This window comes from Papaver somniferum, unplaced genomic scaffold (assembly GCF_003573695.1).
Source record: "Papaver somniferum cultivar HN1 unplaced genomic scaffold, ASM357369v1 unplaced-scaffold_135, whole genome shotgun sequence".
NCBI classification, from domain to species: Eukaryota; Viridiplantae; Streptophyta; class Magnoliopsida; order Ranunculales; family Papaveraceae; genus Papaver; species Papaver somniferum.
In genome coordinates, this window is record NW_020622713.1 from 9600439 (window position 1) to 9608771 (window position 8333).

At 35.1% G+C, this 8333-nt stretch overlaps 4 non-coding genes and 1 pseudogene across 4 annotated transcripts; 1 reads left to right on the forward strand and 4 right to left on the reverse strand.

Moving 5' to 3' along the window:
• Positions 1-2111: 2111 nt before the first annotated feature.
• Positions 2112-2800, reverse strand: LOC113334075 (annotated as a pseudogene).
• A 1682-nt stretch (positions 2801-4482) lies between these two features.
• On the reverse strand, positions 4483-4555 carry TRNAT-UGU. Its single transcript has one exon. It is a non-coding gene; the product is annotated as a tRNA-Thr (tRNA).
• Positions 4556-5001: 446 nt separating this feature from the next.
• TRNAT-UGU lies at positions 5002-5074 on the reverse strand. Its single transcript has one exon. It is a non-coding gene; the product is annotated as a tRNA-Thr (tRNA).
• Positions 5075-5518: 444 nt separating this feature from the next.
• Positions 5519-5591, reverse strand: TRNAT-UGU. The gene has a single exon. It is a non-coding gene; the product is annotated as a tRNA-Thr (tRNA).
• Positions 5592-7192: 1601 nt separating this feature from the next.
• TRNAF-GAA lies at positions 7193-7265 on the forward strand. The gene has a single exon. It is a non-coding gene; the product is annotated as a tRNA-Phe (tRNA).
• The last annotated feature ends 1068 nt before the right edge of the window (positions 7266-8333 follow it).

Below are 8333 nucleotides of genomic sequence, written 5' to 3' on the forward strand. Positions count from 1 at the left end.
ACATAGCCATGAGGCGCTCAACGGACCTTTATAATATTTGAAAATCCTTTCCCGGCTTCGACTTGACACAAAAACTCTTTTTTTTTTTTTATTCATATGCAAATTACAGGTGCTTAGATGGATCTACTTCGTATCTTACATGGAACTATGACTATTGCTCGATTCCAAATCACTTCATTGGGGCAGTCATGAATAAGACCCCAGTATCCACATTCAAAGGCTTTTTTAGTTTGAATAGCAAAAAGGGATGTATGATGTACTGTAGTCGGGTATCGTTTATGCCTACGAGGTACTAGACGAAATAGAACAGAACAATCTTAGAAGGGATACAATGAAATTCCTTGATTAGCTCTTCCCAGAGGAAAGATCTATTTTATTTTACTGACGGATAAAAAGAGTGTTCTTATTCAAACCGCCGCGTGATCTTCAACCAATTATGCGCTTCAATATAATTACCTGGAGTAAGCGCTATAGCTTGTTTCCAATACTCAGCCGCTTGATCGGACCAAGCTTCCGCAATTTCAGAATCTCCCTGCCGAATAGCCTGTTCTCCTCGGTCGGAATAGGTGGGTCGATTCCTTCCCTTAGAACCGTACTTGAGAGTTTCCTACCTCATACGGCTCAGCAATCAATTATTTTGGTGTCCCATCTTAATCGACCCTATACTAACTAAATAAGATTTTTCATAAATCTATCCCATTTTTGTTTCTCGGGTTAACCAGAATGGGTTAATTATATTTACATAAGTTTTAAACTTGCATTTTTATTCAAAATAAGTTTTATCTTTTCTCCTACCTTCAGAAAAACGAAACCCACTATCCTATCTTTTTCTGAAAGGTAACTATCTCAGTTTCATTTTCATATAGAATCTTTGAAAAAGACTTTCCTCTCTAAGAAAGAAAGGACTTACTATCTTTGGGATCTGATGCTACACCGCTGCTCAATACCTTAGTGGATCAACTCTATTACATAAGTTGATTCCTAAATTATATCTCATATCATGACATAAGTAAGCAGTTTTTTCTTATTGTATCGGCCAAAAATTTCACTAATTGATCTTTACGGCGCTTCCTCTATCAATTAGATCTTTTATCTATCCATAGAATATAGTATTATAGGCATATCCATTTCTTCATTTTTTTGCTTTTATGAAGTCTCTTTCTTTGCTACAGCTAATAAAAATCGTTGCTTTGTACGATACATATGTAGAAAGCCTATCCGCTAGTATTTACTAGCGTATTTTATCTTTCTTTCCCTCTTTCTATAGTGGAGATAGTCGCACGTAATGACAGATCACGGCCATATTATTAAAAGCTTGTGGTAAGAATGGACTTACTATCTTTGGGATCTGATGCTACACCGCTGCTCAATACCTTAGTGGATCAACTCTATTACATAAGTTGATTCCTAAATTATATCTCATATCATGACATAAGTAAGCAGTTTTTTCTTATTGTATCGGCCAAAAATTTCACTAATTGATCTTTACGGCGCTTCCTCTATCAATTAGATCTTTTATCTATCCATAGAATATAGTATTATAGGCATATCCATTTCTTCATTTTTTTGCTTTTATGAAGTCTCTTTCTTTGCTACAGCTAATAAAAATCGTTGCTTTGTACGATACATATGTAGAAAGCCTATCCGCTAGTATTTACTAGCGTATTTTATCTTTCTTTCCCTCTTTCTATAGTGGAGATAGTCGCACGTAATGACAGATCACGGCCATATTATTAAAAGCTTGTGGTAAGAATGGATTTCGTTCTAATGCCCGGAAATAATATTCCAAAGCTTTTGTATGTTCTCCGTTACTTGTGTGGATAAGGCCTATGTTATACAGTATATAACTTCGATCATAGGTATCAATTTCTAGTCTCATAGCTTCATAATAATTCTGTAAAGCTTCCGCATAATTTCCTTCGGATTGAGCTGACATCCGTTGCGGTCGTTCATTCTATTCAAAGAATCCCCGTTTCAGAACCGTACGTGAGATTTTCATCTCATACGGCTCCTCCCTTCTGTGCATAATGAACGATAATAATCCATGGAACCAAAAGAATATCGAAATATTCTCATTATGAACTGACAGGGACTAGTGTTTTTACAAGAAATATCTAGTCAGCCTTCCTGCAAGAGGTCTTTTCTTAACACTAATCGTGTTGTTGCTAGATAGAAAAGGTTACTCCAACAATTTCTTTGTCCTCAACGCCCCCTATTTCCAGGAATTAGTCACTTCAACAGTCTTTGATGGTTATATAGGTATCCAAAGTACAAACGAGATGGATGTTTGTTGTCCCAACCATTCTTGTTAGTTCCGATCCCGATAAGGAAAGGGATAATTTATAACAAAGTTTTTTTTGTTGATTCCTAGGTGTAGTGCTTCTTCCCCTATGCCGCCTATTGGTTGGTACTGATGGAGTAGGATTGACCTCTAATACAGAAAGAACCTATAGGTGTAACCTTTCGTTCAATACTAGATTAGAAAATTGAAGCATCTGAGGCTGCATCAATCGGTGATACACAATAGAAGGAATTGTTCTATTTCCAAACTTCACCTTCAAGAAGCGTAGATTTTTTTAAGGTTTATTTCAATAAACGCGTTTCGTTTTATACCGAATCCAACCCTGCGTGCCTTTACTCGTAAGACAGAGAACACTAAATAGAATCAAATCACACCATCTCTATAATAGGTAAATGCCTCTTTTTCTCCGGAAGTTGTCGGAATTATGCGTAATAAGATATTGGCCACAATTGAAGAGGTCTTATCAATAAAATTTCCATCTATCCGTGATCTAGGCATAGTTCGCAATCCATTCTATAATTCTTCTCATTACCTCGCATGGGAAAAGAATCCCACAAACAAAGGAATTGTACAGGACGAAATAACATAAAAAAAGACTCGTTCTAAACATGAAATTAATATTTCCTACAGATTATGATAACTCGAGAAGTTTTTTATTGGATTATGATTCAAAGAAGGAAAAAGAATAGAATAATCGTTCTATGATCAAAATACCACCCCATCCGTTTTCATATTTCGAATTGTTAGAATCGGTTGGTCGTACCTATACTGCAAAAATAAATATGAATGGCTCGCTATTGACCCGATTTCTGGGTCATAATCATAAAATTTTGTAGGAGAGATGGCCGAGTGGTTGAAGGCGTAGCATTGGAACTGCTATGTAGGCTTTTGTTTACCGAGGGTTCGAATCCCTCTCTTTCCTTACCTTTGCCTAATTCAAGAGCGTTATTGACCACAATGGATCAAATAACAAACAAACAAGGAATAGGATTATTCCAAGAGGTAGACCTTTCTTTGAAATGAATTCTCTATTCCTAATTGGGGTGGCACGAAAAATATTGATAAAGGGTAGCCAAGACATAAAAATATCCCCGCGGATCCATTTATGATACATGAAATGGGAAAAATATCCGGATCACACCCCTTAGCTTAGCTTCGGTCAATTTACTTCGGCGAAAAGGGGGCAAAATTCTCCGAATCCTTGCCTTGCTATTTGAGTTAGGTTCAAGTCTGACGGGAATAATATTCTACGACCAGCAATTCGTTTATTTTCAAGCCGACCCACTTACTATCTATTATTTGATTGACTAACCCTTTATATTGGGATGAATGAAGAGTCAAATGTTTTGGCAATTCTTCATGGGAGGATGAATCAAGATAATTTTGAATCAGAGCTTTGGATTTTTGTTCATCCCTCGTCGTAATAATATCTCGGGGTTTGCAGCGATAACTTGGTATATCTACTATATGGCCATTAACTAAAATATGTCTATGGTTAACTAATTGCCGAGCTCCAGGAATGGTCGAAGCCATACCAAATCGAAAAAGTATGTTATCCAAACGCATTTCAAGTAATTGTAGTAAAACTTGACCAGTTGACCCTTTGGCTTTTCCGGCGATACGAACATATTTAAGTAATTGTCGCTCTGTCAGACCATAATGAAACCGCAATTTTTGTTTTTCTTCTAGACGAATACGATATTGAGACTTTTTCACAGAACGCGATTGATTTCTAAGATCATTTCCGGCTTTAGGCCTTTTACTAGTTAGTCCCGGTAAAGCCCCCAGACGGCGTATTTTTTTGAAACGAGGCCCTCGGTAACGAGACATAAAAACTCCTTTTTTTATTTACAGAATAAACCTAAATTAAGACTGAACTAAACGATAAACGAAAAAAATATACTGAAGTTAAGTACTGTACTACAAAGAAGAATGAGATGAATTGTATCAATATTCAGACTCTTTCGTATATATAGCAAGGTAAGGAGACTTTGTCTTAATTTGTTCTGTAGAGATCTAACCAACCGCTCGAATCTGTTTTTTATTCATAGTTGGAAGTTCTTACGACATAATAGATCCGCTATTTTTGAGAAAAGGAAAGAAGTCTTTTCAATATTCCTTGAGTTCAAGGAGACATTATTAATCATGTAATAAAGTATAAAATAGAACAAAGAGAGAAAAGCCGGCTATCGGAATCGAACCGATGACCATCGCATTACAAATGCGATGCTCTAACCTCTGAGCTAAGCGGGCTCACATAACAGAAATTGTGTTGTGCATAGGAATTCAGTCAACTACTTAGCTCTTAGCTATTCAAAATAGATAATGAATATGAATAGAGAAAAAATGAATACTGAATAGAATGTTATTCTATAACAATATAATATAACATAAGAATTAATATAACGATAAATAGAGTGATATATGATATCAAAATTTTCAATGGGAAGAAATTCTACATTTTTCTTTTCCATGATTCTCTTTTATATATATAGCAAGGTAAGGAGACTTTGTCTTAATTTGTTCTGTAGAGATCTAACCAACCGCTCGAATCTGTTTTTTATTCATAGTTGGAAGTTCTTACGACATAATAGATCCGCTATTTTTGAGAAAAGGAAAGAAGTCTTTTCAATATTCCTTGAGTTCAAGGAGACATTATTAATCATGTAATAAAGTATAAAATAGAACAAAGAGAGAAAAGCCGGCTATCGGAATCGAACCGATGACCATCGCATTACAAATGCGATGCTCTAACCTCTGAGCTAAGCGGGCTCACATAACAGAAATTGTGTTGTGCATAGGAATTCAGTCAACTACTTAGCTCTTAGCTATTCAAAATAGATAATGAATATGAATAGAGAAAAAATGAATACTGAATAGAATGTTATTCTATAACAATATAATATAACATAAGAATTAATATAACGATAAATAGAGTGATATATGATATCAAAATTTTCAATGGGAAGAAATTCTACATTTTTCTTTTCCATGATTCTCTTGTATATTTAGCAAGGTAAGGAGACTTTGTCTTAATTTGTTCTGTAGAGATCTAACCAACCGCTCGAATCTGTTTTTTATTCATAGTTGGAAGTTCTTACGACATAATAGATCCGCTATTTTTGAGAAAAGGAAAGAAGTCTTTTCAATATTCCTTGAGTTCAAGGAGACATTATTAATCATGTAATAAAGTATAAAATAGAACAAAGAGAGAAAAGCCGGCTATCGGAATCGAACCGATGACCATCGCATTACAAATGCGATGCTCTAACCTCTGAGCTAAGCGGGCTCACATAACAGAAATTGTGTTGTGCATAGGAATTCAGTCAACTACTTAGCTCTTAGCTATTCAAAATAGATAATGAATATGAATAGAGAAAAAATGAATAATGAATAGAATGTTATTCTATAACAATATAATATAACATAAGAATTAATATAACGATAAATAGAGTGATATATGATATCAAAATTTTCAATGGGAAGAAATTCTACATTTTTCTTTTCCATGATTCTCTTTTATATTTATAATTTATATGAATATGATTATCAATATCTTCATTCTAAATTATTAGAAATTAAGAAAAAATATGGAATTCTAAAAAAAGAATCGAACGTTCAAGTATTTAAAATCGGGTAGGAAAAGTGCGAGGAAGAGAGGAATATATATGTGGTATATATCCATCCATATTGAATTGCGGATACATCAATGATAGAATCATTTCTGATTAAACCAAATGTAGGTCCTTCAATATAGAAAAAGGGGTAAATAAGAAAGAAATAAAAGAAATCAAAGGAGGAGTAAAGAGATAAACCTTTTAGATAGATAAGCTGTATCTAATGAATTCAACGGTTAACGGTTCCAGCATAAACGAAAGAAAGAAGGGGATGGCATCCCAGCGAGATCTTCGGCTCAAACTAAAAAGGGGATATGGCGAAATCGGTAGACGCTACGGACTTGATTGAATTGAGCCTTGGTATGGAAACCTACTAAGTGATAACTTTCAAATTCAGAGAAACCCTGGAATTAAAAATGGGCAATCCTGAGCCAAATCCTGTTTTCAGAAAAAAATTAAGGTATTTCTGAAAGCGAGAATAAAAAAAGGATAGGTGCAGAGACTCAATGGAAGCTGTTCTAATGAATGGAGTTGACTGCGTTGGTAGAGGACTCCTTCTATTCAATTTGAATTTAAACTCAATAAAGAATGAGGGATAAACCTACGATACGTAAGTATACGTACTGAAATATCAAAGATTCTATTAATGTCGCCCTAAAATTTTTTTACATAAAAAAAAGGAATAATTTTTGTGAATCTATTCCAAGTTGAAGGAAGAATCGAATATTCAGTAATCAAACCATTCACTCCATAGTCTGATATATCTTTTGACGAACTGATTAATCGGACGAGAATAAAGATAGAGTCCCGTTCTACATGTCAATATCAATACAGACAACAATGAAATTTATAGTAAGAGGAAAATCCGTCGACTTTATAAATCGTGAGGGTTCAAGTCCCTCTATCCCCACAAAAAGGCCCGTTTTACTCCCTAACTGTTTCTTTATACTTCTACTCTTTTTTCTTTTCCGCAGCGCCCGAAAATTAGCTATATTTCTCATTCACTATATTATTTCACAAAAGGATCGGAGCAGAAAAGCCTCTCTCGTATCACAAGTCTTGTGGTATATATGTACAACGGAAACTCTATGATCAATGAATCCCTGTTTGAATCATTCACAGTTCACATCATTATTTTCAACTCTAAAAGTTTTCTTTTTTGAAGATTCCGGAAATTCCAGGGCCTGGGTAAGATTTTGTAATGCTTTTTTATTCTCTTGAATTGACATATACCCAAATCCTCTAGTAGGATGGGGATGGTGCCTCAAGAAGGGTTGGGATAGCTCAGTTGGTAGAGCAGAGGACTGAAAATCCTCGTGTCACCAGTTCAAATCTGGTTCCTGACATTGAGTATCTACTGTTAAGTTCCTGCCATTGAGCATCCATTATTAACCTGTGGTTAATAATAGATACTCATACAAATTCGATATGAATCAGCATACATACATGCTTTCGTCCGAATGTCTAGAGAGAGAAAATCCTACCCTTTTTCTTAAAGTCTGTATAAAAAAAGGAAAAGAATAAGGGAAAAGAAAAAATACAGGTTGAGTAAGAAATTAGGCTAAAGATAAGAAGTGTGCCTTTATTATATGGATCTCGTCGTTCTTTTTTTGATTATATGGCATGGCGGGTTCCTCCTAACATTCTAAATATTAATCGTGAAAAAAAGAATTACAATATGAAGTTAGTTGCTTCTAAAAACCCAATACTATATATAGTCTCGAGGGGTGTGGAAAGATCCGACTAGACAATGTGAAATTAAGATCCAGTACAAGTGGAATCCTATCCTCTTTTATTTCTTCTTTTTTTCATATTCCATTTCATTATTCCCCTTACGTGACTTTCGAGAGCCTATCTAAGTGATGTGCGCGGTACAAAGTTCATGGTACAGAACTCATTTTATTCATCTTATTAGCCCGGCTCGCCCGAAATAAATAGAATATCTTCCAAATTTGGGAATCTCAATGAGGACCTATTTTTTTGCGCATCCATATCCATATATAGGAAAAAGAGTTCTATTACTCTAGAAGAGACTGTAAAAAAATTCCTTGGATATCTCGCGGCGTAAAAAGAAAATTAGGTTCTTACCATTCAATGAGCATCTTGTATTTCATAGAATTTTGGAGCAATATAATCCTTACGTAAGGGCCATCCTATCCAACTTTCAGGCATCAAAATACGTTTCAGGCGTGGATGATTATCATAAGAGATTCCCAACATATCATAAGATTCCCGTTCTTGGAAATCCGCACTTTTCCAAATCCAAAAAACAGATGGAATTCTGGGATTTATCCTCGGGGCAAATACTTTTATGCATACCTCCTCTGGCTGATCCACACCATACTCTATTCTCGTAAGATGATACACACTAGCTAAGAGTCCGCCTGGTGCTACATCATAGGCACACTGAGAGC